Here is a 13637-nt window from a genome sequence, read left to right as displayed (position 1 = left end):
ATCTTTGCGAAAGCAACAAAGTGACTCAACGTTTTGCCCGCACACTAAGTTCAAGCCTGTGATGTTACCCCGACGAATTGTGGAACCAATCGAAAATCCATGCAGCTTCGGCATATGTAGGTATCGGGAGGGACGAGAGATCTTCAAGATCGGTTCACGCCGGTAAACCGGTGCGGGATAATGATTATGGTAAGTCATGATTTTTTGCCACTGCCTGCACTATTGTGACGTGTTTACAGGGTAAGTCGGAGGTGGGAAATAATTTTCAGACCGGATCGTGTCCTGTAATCCTTATACCCCGGGATCCGGGAAACAACAAGGTTATTCCTTGTGCCCGAATACGGTGCCACGCATATCGTGAATTGGAAATGACGAGATGGTTTCGATTGTCGCGTTTACCCGCAGGCGAGATGCATGTTCGCCGATTCAGGCTCCTGGAACTCCGTAATCGGAGCTTCATTCAGGTGGCTTCAGCGAAGATTGCGCTCTCGCAGTTCGAAAGTGGTTTTCTTTCAAAGGCTCGAGCTCGCGCAGCGAGTGACCGTTCAGCCATACAGGCATTACCGTAATTCTGGGCTTCGAACGTAAAACGCATTTACGATGCAGCTGCGTTGTCATTATACAGAGACCTGTATACCCGCAGCAGCGATACGTAGTCGCAGTACCGCCGCTCTTCGGATCGATTCTCATTCTATATCGCCCTTCGGCTCTCACGGTTAGACGAACCTTTCATCGAGTCAACCTTCTTGCCCCCGACTTCACGATACAGGCTACTCGCTCGATCTTCATTCTCTACCGCCGTTCGTTGTAGGTCTTCCACTCGCAGCATGCGTGAGGTACACATTCGTCATCGATCACGCGGTAACTCTCTGAATATAAATCAGTTGGGCGTACACCACTGGAGAAAATCAGTGCATACAAACTGGAAATTTTCGAAAACTTTTGCAAAAATTCACCGAACCCCGGGTATATGCGCTGAATTGTTTTAAGTGGTATACTTACAACCGAGAAATTAGTGAATCTTCACTGATTCAAATTTAGAGGGAACGATGAAACGTCCTTTCTCGCATATTATAAGACTGCAGTCGAGCTCGAATCTCACTCTAAATGCCGATTGGCATTTTTCTACGATACGTTGGATGCGTGAACTGCGTTACCGTAGGTTCTTACAGCTTCAACGATACCCGTTGTACGTAACCGCTGGTTCATGGCCTAAATGATTTAGACGTGTGCTTCGTGAGGTCATTCGCACCTACGTGCCACTGTCGTTCGATCGTAGGACTTGCGTCTTTGGAGCACGTCGTTGTTCCGTCATTCGTAACAGTGAATTGCTGATGTAGAAACTCGCTAATATTACACGCCTGTTAGCTATTATAACAGCTATTGTTTACAGTTAACGAGCCAAGATAACTTGCAAAAGAATTATCATTTACTTTGGTCCACCTGCAATTGGCCCAATCTTATTCCCCGATTTTCAAGCCCAGCACTTAAAATCGCTCGAATTCGATGCGTCCCATACGATGCACATTTTCAACATGAGCTGTATGTGGGGACCGGACCATGCACAGCCTTACGATTATTATTACATCGGCGAAGCACAACGGCATGAAAGACACCTAGTCGCGCATGGTGCAAGAGATTCTAACAGATAATATCCCGTGGACGAGGAGGAGGAGGAGGAGGCAAAGGAGCAGAAAGAGAGGGCGAGGAGAATATTCGGATAGACACAGTGGCGTGAGATGCGCGGGAAAGAGGGAAAGAGCGAGAGCCCTGGGGGGGAATGAGGGGGATGGAGGGGTCGAGGGGTGGGCTTTACGCATCCCGAGCGAGGCGAGCAAGGAAGGGTTTAACGATTCGCGTAGCTGCGTCGATTTACGACCCCTAAAACACATCGAATGTGCTTTATATGTATGTAAATTAGGTCAGCCGCGGCGTCGTTTCGCTAGCGCGAACGCTGCTGCTTGCTCGCGATCGCTTGTTATACGCAGGCATCCCTCCCTCCCCCATCCAGGTTTTGCACTTTCCGCCCTTCGACATATCCGCACCGTGTCCCGGGCTGGCAAAACTAAACTCCCGGCGAAATGACGATATTTAATGTTGGCGCATCGTGGACGCAACATCGCAAGTCACGAGCTTGCAAGCGTCTCCGTCGATGCGGATAAAAGGTGCGGCGTTAAGTACCGAACGAGTCAACCAAAGGTTACGCGCCTTATCCTACGTCGACTTGGTGAGATGCATCGTGAGTTCGAAACGGGCTGCAACACTTCGAGAGATGTTTTAAAAATTTTCAAAATCACGCTATGCGGTGAGACAGTGATCGATATCCAGCAGAAGGAAACGAGTTACAGTTTATACGTATACAGCAATACGCAATATCTGGCAAAGTTTCGTATTTTGTGTGAATGTTCAAATTATGGTAAAGTACCGCGGGTGCGGTTTCTTTCTGCGCGATATTGTAACTGCCTTCGAGGAGCCCGAGCGGTGGGTGCAGGTACGGAGGTACGGAGGAAGCAGCTAGGCTGCAACTCGAGCTCTAAAAGTAACCACTTTAAAGTAACTCCATAAAACAGCCCTTAGCTACATTCAGATCGCATGCTATAAAACGTCCGCGGATAGGCAAAGGTGTGTATCTCAATTTCTCACTCGGCAAGTAGCAGTCCAACCTCCAGGTCTGACGCCACATCGGTAAATAAGAGAGGAAGAGGAGAGAGAGAAAAAAAGAGAGTAAAAAAAAAAAAACACCGTCGCACATTAATGGCCCTACCTTATACATCTGCAGATCCTCTCAAGTTCCTTCAATTCCCTCGACAGCGTTGATATATCAGCCTTTAAAGAAAAACTAGAGAATTTTCGACGACGCAAATTTTGAATCGATAATCTCTCTCGTTCTTTCACGCTAATCGTGATGCATGCGATAAAAAAAAATAAAAATGAAAACAAACAAAATAAGCGAGAGAAGGACATCCAACTTCTCTCTGTTCTCCCGGAAACCGGGAAATTCGGAAAGCACGATTCTATATCCAGCCGTCCGGCTGAGCGATATTGTCTCCGGTAGCCTGTCGTGGTTATAAAAGGTACAAAGGGCGGGCGTTACCCGCCACCGGCTAGGTGAATGGCTACTTTGCAAACACTGCGTACAAGGGCGTATAATGTACATGTATAGGCGGCTATGCGGCACGTATACGTGAAGGGGCTTGAGTGCCCCTGCCTACACGTAGGTTGCAGTTTGAACTATAAAACGACCTAAATTATGGCCACGGATTGCAATATTATGAGGCTATATACGCACGTTTAATGATCGAAGCTACCGCGAAGCGGCGGGCGGTATAAGTTTTGTCTAGAAGCCGGAGGAAGCGCCGGTCAGAGGCGCAGAAAACGCCGCTTCGATCTTTGTACGATTGTAAAGAAGCTCGAGCGCGACTAGCGGCGGGAAAATTGGGAAGAACCGAACTTCCGGGTCGCGCGAAGTGACGGGATATCGATGGAAATCGTCCCGCAAACGCGGGACAAAATCAAGCCAAGAACGCCGACGGTATCACCTGGAACAAGCGCATTAGGCCTGGTAATAATTGGCACCTGTTTGGATCGGAGCTTCGCAAAGTTTCGGAGTTTGACTTTGGCGATATTTGAATTTGAAAGGCGGGAACGAGCCGCCTTGAATTACCGCCGAAAAACCGGAGTCGGAACAGCCTTTCGAGCGTTTATCTTAGGCAACAAAATAACCGGCGTCTAATTGTGCGGGACAAAATATCGGCACCCCGAGCTCATTTAAGTACCCTAGCCGCATTTCGCGTGGTCGGATCGTAACGTTACCGACGTAGGTACCTACCTACCTACCTACCTACCTACCTCCTTCCTTCCTTCTCCCTTTGTGTTGTGCACTCCGTTCGTGCAGGGCGCGTAGGCGGCGGATATTAAATTTCATCTCCCGCTGCAGCTCAGCATCGGCCCTGCACTGCGCAACAACTCGCGTGCATATCCTTCCTCGCACCGGCCATTGGAACACCTTCACACGCGCCAAGTATCGGTTATGGCTGCGCTATAACGCGGGGATGATGCACATGAAAATATTTTCGATGACACCTGCATTCGCCGTGATCGATTTATCCGTAAGGATCTTCTCTGTTCCCATGAATTTTCACTGATTTATCTCCGTCTGGTGATCAAACTTTGTTCCATGCCGAAGATTTTTACGAGATAATTCAAGGAAACACAAGTATTGCAATTGTATTAATGATCGGAATGCCAATTTTAGGAAAGATCAAACAATTCGGGAAAATCACCGAAGCGTTCGTCTAACTTTCAAAATTGTCGACCATTAAAAGATGCGGATAAAGAAAATTTTACCAACAAATGCACAGCCTTTGGGAATCGGCTAGGTTTTATACTCCTTTCTTACGCTCTCTTTATTACACTGGCCTCTATGTGGATTGAGAAAGTAGAAACAGGCATTGCCTATTGCCGATTGCGGAAAGGTACGAGAATCCGGAGGTGTTATTGCTCGTGTTTTTTTTACGAATGGAGAAAGGAATTTACCACAGTGTTTCAAGCGATTTTACATCTACAATAAATCTAAAAAGGAAATCCTAGTGATAACTGGCTCACGAGTTATTCCTGGTATAAATGCTGTAGTATTGTTGAACATTTTAGAACTTGGGTTAAGTCGAGTGTTAAAACTTTTTACTAACTCAGACCTGCAACACAAATATTGCGCTTATCCTTCCTGGGTATTCGTCTCATCACATCACAAGAAATACCGAAGAGAAAATCAATCTAGAGTTACAGAAAGAAAATTTCTTCACGCGGGCCTTACAGCTTTACCGAAGTTTCTATATTCCCAGAGTTTCTCGGACAGTCGTTCGTTCGACGCCGATCGAAATCTCGGTTATTACATTTCGTGAAAGACGAACGAGCTGGAACTTGATATTTTTTTCCAACACTTTTCACCGACGCTCTACTTACCTTACAGCTAGGAATGTTTCGTAACACCACGTATCGAAAAAAGTCCTTCAACGTTCCAGAGAGTCGTGACGTACAGCGGCTGTCACATGAGAAAATTCAAAAAAACTACGAGGCGTTGCGAGGCTTTCGTAGGATTGAGGGTAAAGGTTCGATGCCGATCGAATCCGATTGTCTTTAGAGCTGATCGATCGCACGGTGGCCACTTTGTCACTTTGTCGGTCGGTATCTCGACGAATTGGCTCTGCCTTTCTCCTTCTCCCGTTCCCTCGTTCCCTCGTCCTCTCAATCGTCCCGTTCGTTCCTCGCCCCTTTTTCTGTTCTTCTCTTTCTCCTCCGCGGCGTCGTTTTTTTCCTCTCCTCTTTTCCTCTCTTCTTATTTTCCCGTCGCGTTCCTTTTTTCCTTCAGCGATCGGCGGCGCTTGGGTTAGTCTCCGGTCGACTCTCGCGCGAACAACTTTGTTGAGGCGCATCGCATTAATTAGCCGCGGATTCCACCGGTGAACGCGCGCCTTAGCAGCCCGGGTCTACTTGCTCGGCTCGACGGCAGGACTCGGGCTCTCTCTTGCACGCTTCGTACCGCGGCTTGTAAGTATACACAGAGGGAGAATGAGAGAAAGAGAGAATCAGAAGAAGCCCGTGCTTTCGGTTTATACTTCTGGGAAGGCGCTCGTAAAGACTGCCGGCTTCCAGATACTCTGTTATTATCCTCGCGGCAGCGATTCCTAAGGCGAACGGGGTCCAGGAGCTCCGCGTCCTCTCGCTTCTCTGCACGCTCCTTAAATCCGATCGAACATTTCACCCCCTCTACTCATTTCTCCGCACCGCCAAATGCCGCACTTAATTTTAATCATGATTACACATTTACCTTATGCACGTTCAAATGTGCCGCACTAACCGTATAATAACTGGAATACGAGTAAACCTGCCCGAGGATGAAGGAATGAAAAATATACCATCGGCTGAAGTTCCGCAGAATGAGAAATTGTCGGGAATTTTAGGAAAATATCATTCGTTCCGAGGGTCGCAATCGCGCCTACGTTCCACCTACGAGAATCGACACGCCGAATGATACCGAGAGAATTTACCCCGCCGGTTATGGGTCTTCGGTAGGGACGTACACATGCACACATGCCTCGAGTCCCGCCCGACGCGAGCAACAGGTTCGAAGCATTCTTCCCAAGACATTCTTTGTATAGGTATGAGACTCGACGATCCCGCTTGTTGTCGGGATCGTAACGTATAAACGATGTCCCGGTGAGTTGATTCGTTCGGATGGCTATGTATGTACGTCCGGATGCGAATCGCGATTTGGCGATGAGAGTTTTACGACGATACTTCGTCCCCGGGAAAGCTCCGCGAAAAATCCTAGAGAGCTAAGTTGCAGCTTTGGCTTATCCGTTGACGCATTCGCAGCTGTAGTCCGGTGTTGGTTCCTTTGCGATGCTTTGACGCTAGTAGCCCTCGAGACGCCTTCGAGTCGAGAACTCCTTTCTCAGCATCCCCCTCACGCCCCTCAGACAGAGGCCTTTGTTCTCACCCTGATGCATGTCCGTTTGACGGTACGTAACTCGCGATGCTGCTTATACCGTCGCTACTGTTACACTAACTAGATATATGCACCGACGGAATGATCGACCTCCGGAGTCGGTGAACGCTAGTCGGAGCTGACCTCCAGCTCCAGCTCCCAATTCCTCGTTAAAGGGAGTTGGAAGTGAATTTTCCTCCTAGTATTCGCATGTGCCGGTGAGCTTTAAGGGGTTGGATTACCGAGAAATCGATCCTGGCATCCTTGACCAGTCGATACGATAGATAAAAATCGAGTGTCGCTTGAAATGGTTATCTGATTTTTTTGAGCTAATGCGGACCGATGATCAGTTTTTCATTGTTTTCGTCATATTTCATTATTCCAGGTGACAAAAACTGTGATACTGCAGTTATTTCAAATCAAAGAATGAAAATTTCACAATCGACCTCGTCTAGCCATTGCCTTATACGTAGATCTCAAAAGACGGCGCAAGTGGATTCGGAACATGTAGTCCAACAAAAGTGTACCATGGCCAAATGGAAGAGTGAAATGTTGACGGAGCGAGAGGACGAGGGAGGTGCGGGCGAATGCAGATACACATACATGTATAAATGAAGCAAAAAGTGGTGGTGCTGCGGTGACTGAAAGTTGGAAGGTGGAAGTTCGAAGTTGGAGAAGAGTTGGTAACCCAGTGCCGTCGTCGAGTGGCGGGAGCAATATAGCCGACCGCGAATGAACGTGGCAACGGATGGAGAGGCAACACTTTGTAGTTTTAATCGATCCGGTGGGACGGGGGACGAGGACGCCAAGTGGGAGAGAGAAAAGAGAGAGAGAGAGAGAAGAGAAGGAGAGGAAGGAGAGGAAGGAGAGAGCCGGCCGCATCGCGCCGAGCCAACTCCTACAACTTGAACAGACAGCTGGTGAGCTACAACGGTTCCGCGTGCAGGCTGAAGATTCCACCGTTTCGTACGGTGGAGTTGTGAAGGGTTTAGTCGTCCTTGCCGAGGTCCTTCCTTGAAGTAAGACGGGCGAGGTTGCGCAGATTTCGTTACATCCTGCCGCGAATGCGATCAGGGAACGCGAACTCGAAACCTGCTTGCGCCATGACTGACTTTTACATGCAGGATTCACCCACTTGGATTTAAACCTTTCGGGGTCCTGTGTGCTTCCGGCTTTTGTCAAGATGGAAATGGCTACTTTTCGATTTAAGGCGACGGGTCGGGGTAAAAAAATAGACATGTCGATTGATAGAAGGACCAGAATATCGAATTTTCATAAATAAGAAAATCTGATTCGTAAAATTTATCAAATGTGGTAAGTCCGAGTATAGAAAATTGTAAATATAGAAAGTCGAATTACAGAATGATAAAATGTAGAAGGATCAAAACATAGTACGACAAAATCGAGAATCTCTATACGATTTTGTATTAGTATCGGGAGGAATTCAGACGATTCTACAGTTTGGCATTCAATGTTTTTAATCTTTCTATTCTCTTACCCCTCCACACTTCGTCCTTCAACATTTTTAAATTCCATAAATTGATTTTTCTCTTCTTTGAAAATTCTATATTACGCACACGAGCACGAGGCAAATTGATCCGTCTTCAAAAATTAAAAAATCTGTAAAATTTGAGATTACTAGGATTTGATTTGACGATCTACGTTGGGGGCGCAGAGTAAGAATAAAGCATGCGTTTAAACAGGTACCACAATCAACCCCGAACGACCGTGCGATCGATATACGACCGTTGCCTAATTGCAGCGAATGGTAAGCCTGAGTAAGCACCTACAGCCACATTGTGCATTGCAGATCCAACCGCGCCTAACTTCCTCGTCATTGAACTCTGAATCCAATTCCTGATGGTGCTACAGCTGGTGATATTATACATATAGGTATATAGTCGTGTTACGCAGTCGTGCGTACCTTATAATTCGAGGACTAACCACTACTACGTAATATGTAAATACGCCGTGATGTTATAACCGCGGATCGTCAGATTGCGCAGAGCTAACATTTCTTTCGTAAAATTTCAAAACAATCGTCATTTTTTTTACTTGAACGATTGGCTCGCCTTTCGTGGTTGGAAATTTCAACTTTCAATGAGAGGAAAGGAAAAAAATAAAGAGAACGTTAATTAAGAAAATTTATTCGTACAAACCTTTGCCAATACAATACAACGTAGAAATCGTCATGTTAGAATTACCGAAAATCCTCCGATGTGGACTATGCTGTAAAAAAAAAAAATGTTGTTAATTCGGAAATTCAACATCGGGTGGAGTTCGATTGACAGCAATTTACAGTCCGTAAAAGTCGGTACCGGATACTTCTTACAGTGTAGAATTCTTCGCATTCACTCGTATCTCGATGTATAACACGGCATTTTTTTAGTCGAAATTACACCGCAGCGCGACAGGGAGCAGCGCTTAGCCCGACGGCTATTACTACTTGTTTTGCGGCCGATCGTCGCGTCGATCCGAGTCCTCACGAGTTGCGGGACTTCGGGCTACGTCCATTTCGCGCAAGGGGCGAGGGTGAGAGAAACGAGTCGAAAGGGCGTCACAGAGAAAACCACGCGAGGTTGGGGAGGATTAAAACAGACGAAGGGGGTGCTGATCGGACGGTTGCACTGGCACCGGACGATGTATAAATTGCTCTGTCACATTCTTGAACTGCAGGTAACTCTCTCACTCTCCACACTGAGAAGAGTTTATTTAAATTTTTCTTTCATTATGGTGAAATGAATGTTTGGTTGTTATCATCGAATTTTAGCAGAGCCAAATGTGATTCGTTAACTATTGATTAATTTCTGTCGATCGTGATTTGGCACAGCTAAAATTTGATAATAACAACAAAATATTTATTTCGTCATATCCAAACATACGTTTGTTAACAGTGAATAAACTCGTTTCTCACAATCAGTGCATCGTATAATCAACCCCTTTATCCGGAATCTTGTCCAATAATACAAATCTGGAACGAAACGGTTGCAAACGTGAACTTCAGTTCGATTAATTTCGTCGTCTGGTCACAGTTACGAACGAGCGGCAGCTTACTGAGAAACTTAAGATTTTCTTCCGACACCCAATCGAGTCATAGTTTACCGATGATACATTTCGTCCCACCATCCGTAAGGTTTGAACTCTCTCGGAATGAAAACTCTGTATAAAAAGTATCGGTGATCGATCGTGGAAACCATTTTGCATATATTATTCACAGCGCCGCTTAGAAATGACCAATTATATTACTGTGGTGGTGGATCGGAAAACTGTGATAAAAAAGACAGACCATATGCGTGGTGAACCGTATCGATTCGTCGTCTGCGAGACGTAATTTTTCGAATCGCGGATCAAGTTTGCACACCTGGCTGCTTGAATAAAAAAATTTAAAAAAAAAAACGACCAAAAAATTAATATCCAACCAAGGCGGGAGACTTCAACGCGGCGACGATACGATCTTCTCCGATACGATAAAGTTTTTCTTCCAACCCTCGACGGTATATCCCCGTATTACAGCGAAATTCTGCGCAGCTTTTATTCTTACCCTCTTCCAATCAGTGCCTGTAATAGTTTGAACTCCATTTTAAATGATTAAATAACAATGCGACGATACACAAGATTGTTTGACCATATGCTCAGGCGACCCTTCGAAGATGTAGGTATTTTTGAATTTATCCTCTTCCGAATTCTTATCAGGCTATCGCATGGTGGGTCGTTGAAACAGGTATGTACTTGCAAATTCACATCGAATCATCGTCCGTAAATCATTTGGTGTGCCTAATTCTAAAAATCATCAATCATCAATCATACACACCCTACCGCGTAGCGTACAATTTAACTGTCAGTTTTCCAAACGATCCGCTTGAGTCTCTTCCAAAAATACATAGTGGTTGATTTTTTTTTCTTTTCGGTCGGCCGATAGACTTCTCAATCCTCACCAATCCGAGTTTCAGAGTAAAAACTTACCTTTCCTGTCCTCTTACAATCAGTATTAGAAGCATCGTCAATACCGATACTCGCGAACAAGTCCACCACTCTGAACCGACTCCACAATGACGCGACTAAAACAAAGCCTCGCAAGCAGTTACCTACTTTCCGTATCTTGTCCGACCGTTCGCGAATATTCGAGGTGCGTCCGAGGCGTCGAAATTTCGCGTCATCCGTCCACCCCTCTCGCCAAGTCTCTGCAGGGCTAGCAGGAGTTCGAGTCTCGTGTCCCTGGTGCGATTTGCATCGCGGGTCCAGGCGTCGTCGGGGGTGCGAGGAAGGGTAGCTGCCGGCCCGATGGTAAGGGGGTAAGAGGGGGTGTATCGGAGCTACACCCCGTGTTCCCCGTTCACCGTTCCCCGTTCTCCACCCCCGGGGCACCGCGAGTCCCCCGAAAGGCTGCTCGGACACTCGGTAACAATCATAACAAGCCGATCTCGGGACCGACCCGCAGCCCTCCTCCGCGCACGGCCCGCCTCCGGCCACGCCCCCCACCCCCTGCCCGCCGCCCCCGCGTACTCTGCCCCCACCACGAAGCCCCGAGAGGATAGGAGCCGCGAGAGGCGGCGAACCCTCGTCATCGCACTACGCAGCCAGACTGCGAACCGGGAAGTACCGGGAGGCATTTACGCGCGTTACTTTCCAACGCGGGCAACGTGACGCGCGCACGCCGTTCACCACCGTACGTCCACGCAACGTTGGTACTCGAGGATCAGTCGAGAGGCACAAGGTGCGAGCAACGACGAAGGGAAATCGACGCGGCTACGGACCCTAGAAAGCTCCGAGCTTCGTCGGATCGTCTCGGTCGCTTTCTTCGACTGGATGAACTTTTTCACCACTCCGCGGTGATCGGGTTGTGGTCAATTGTTGTGATTTGTGAGCGTGTTTTGTGGCCAGCAGCCATCGAGTTCACGCCGCGGGAAACGCAACGCCGCGTGCGCACGTGGGAAACACGGCGTGACGCTTTGTAAGTACGCGGACGAGAGGACCATGGCGAAGTCGCGATACGCGTGAAATCAATTCCGAAACACGGAATGATGATATTTGTGAGTAGTGAGGTGGTGGCGATGATCGTGATCCTCGTACAGTAAGTTCGTAATCGTTCACCCGTATCGCGCGTTGTGACTCTGTGACACTTTTAAAACGTAAGCAGATATATCTCTTGCTAACCGTTGTTATCGAGGAAAGTGTTGTTATAATCTCGCATTTTTCATCACTGAAGAAGAGGACCACTGCTTCTTCTCCTGACGTTTCGGGGAGGAAACTTCGATCGCACGGAGGGTTTGTTCCCGATTTCTCGGATCCCGAAGATACTTTCTCAACATTCAGGAATCACTCGACAGGAACCGTTGAAACGGTGAGTTGAAACACTTCGCGACCTTAATCCTGACAAACTGTTTTACCGCACAGTGCGGGTTATTCGATTAACGCGGTACAACAATGCAGCAACAGCGTACGGTTCAGCTGGGTCGGCTTTCCGATGAAATGACGAATCGTCAATTGAAATTTATTAGCTCTCCGCGCTGATGAAAACCGGCATTCAAATGATGACGGTCCACGTAACGAATCCGATTGCGCATCGCGATGCCTTCCGCTTGGAATCATGACGAGACGCAGACGGTGTTTAATAGGACGAATGAATATAAATTATATGCATGTATTGTAGTATTATATAATTGTGTAATAACGTAACGACAATTCGTTGATTTGTTGGGCAGGAATAACAGTTGGATGTAAATTCAACCCATGACATGAGTGTTTGTAGATCGTATCATTATTTTCAGGAAACTTCTTTTAATATTTATATATATATATATATATATATATATATATATAGATCTCTCTCTCTCTCTCTTTTTCTCTGCTTCTTGTATGCGATTTTGTCCTCTGCGCCTCTAAACTAACAATAAAATTTATAGAATATCTGGCCAGCCGTTCTGTTCACTCTTAATCGGTATTACTCATACCTAATTTAATACGTTTATACCAAATTTTCAGGGAGTAACTTATAACGCATACATGCGTGTACCTTGTAGGATTAACTTACAGTTGACTAGTTGTAGCGATATTATCCCGATTAGCACAGTGTTCTTTAATCAGCATAGACTTGATTTAAATATTATATAATTTGTTCCATGTTTTTTCTTCTCATCGAGAACTCTGTTGTTAATACATTTGTGTTGTCCTTGGGGGGCAAATTGCTCCAGGATTTTATGAATAAATGCTTTTTGCTCTCTCTCTCTCTCTCTCTCTCTCTCTCTCTCACTCTCTATCTCGATATATTTATATGTACAAATAGATATACGAATCGTGGTTACGTCGTTGAACAATGAATCGTACGAGCGCGAGAGCGTGAAAATTTTACTTTTGACATTATCACCTATACTTCCAAGTGGCGATATGTGGTGGTGGTGTATAGGCGGGCAATACTTACGAGCCTATAATAATGCGCGCTGCTATGTACTCGGCAAACTCGTACTTTGAGCGGGGACTGCGGACAAACAGAATAATTAAAACCGCATTAACTGGCTGCAGAGCTGGTCGTCGTAAAAATACGAAATGATGGAGAATTAAGGAAACCGTCTCGGTAATTACCCAATATAAACTAATAATAACAAGTCGCGCGGAGAGTTGTTGGAAAGCTCGCGTTTTTCGTAAGTTCCTCGCGAGATACGGACACACCTACACTCTGCGCGTAAAACACATTGTGTACGTATGTACTCAACAACACATATACAACGCACACAAGTACGTTGGGAGGCGAATCGCTGCACGCTTGCACCGACTTATGCGACACAACGTTACGTGTACGGTATGTGCAGTATAGGTACTCGTATTATACGAGAGGAATTGTTTTATCAGCGATTGCAATTAAGCATTTGTTTCTTAATTACCTCTAATTGCACGCAATTATATACACATTCACGAGTATAATTAAACAGTATGATGTCACCGCTACGGTACTATGTACTAGATGTACACGTACGTGTGTATATTTATACTATATTTTGTACACACACGTCGAGCCATGCAGCTCGAAGCCTTATACCTTGTGCCTTATTATACTTCGCGCGACTGCATCGCGGTATATTATACGTATCCGTAACGTGGCGTTTCGGAGTCGTCCGTCACAGTATTTAATAGCCGTGCATCACGTGCAGTCCGA

General features: G+C 46.3%; 1 protein-coding gene across 6 annotated transcripts in view; it reads left to right on the top strand.

Moving 5' to 3' along the window:
• The window catches only part of LOC107224580 (POU domain, class 6, transcription factor 1), a 161366-nt gene that overhangs the window by 51712 nt on the left and 96017 nt on the right, over positions 1 to 13637 (top strand). For 4 of the 6 annotated variants that reach the window (XM_046731095.1, XM_046731094.1, XM_046731093.1 and 1 more), the window contains exon 1: positions 11074 to 11828. The exons of 1 other annotated variant lie outside the window; for it this stretch is intronic. The gene's annotated coding sequence lies outside the window, so the exon portion shown is untranslated. Of the gene's footprint in view, positions 1 to 11073; positions 11829 to 13637 lie in introns of those variants that run through there. One more of the 6 variants, XM_046731091.1, reaches the window with a different exon arrangement.

This window comes from Neodiprion lecontei, chromosome 2 (assembly GCF_021901455.1).
Source record: "Neodiprion lecontei isolate iyNeoLeco1 chromosome 2, iyNeoLeco1.1, whole genome shotgun sequence".
Classification (NCBI taxonomy): domain Eukaryota; kingdom Metazoa; phylum Arthropoda; class Insecta; order Hymenoptera; family Diprionidae; genus Neodiprion; species Neodiprion lecontei.
Note: the sequence above shows the minus strand (reverse complement) of the source record. Positions and strands in the feature narration are given on the sequence as shown.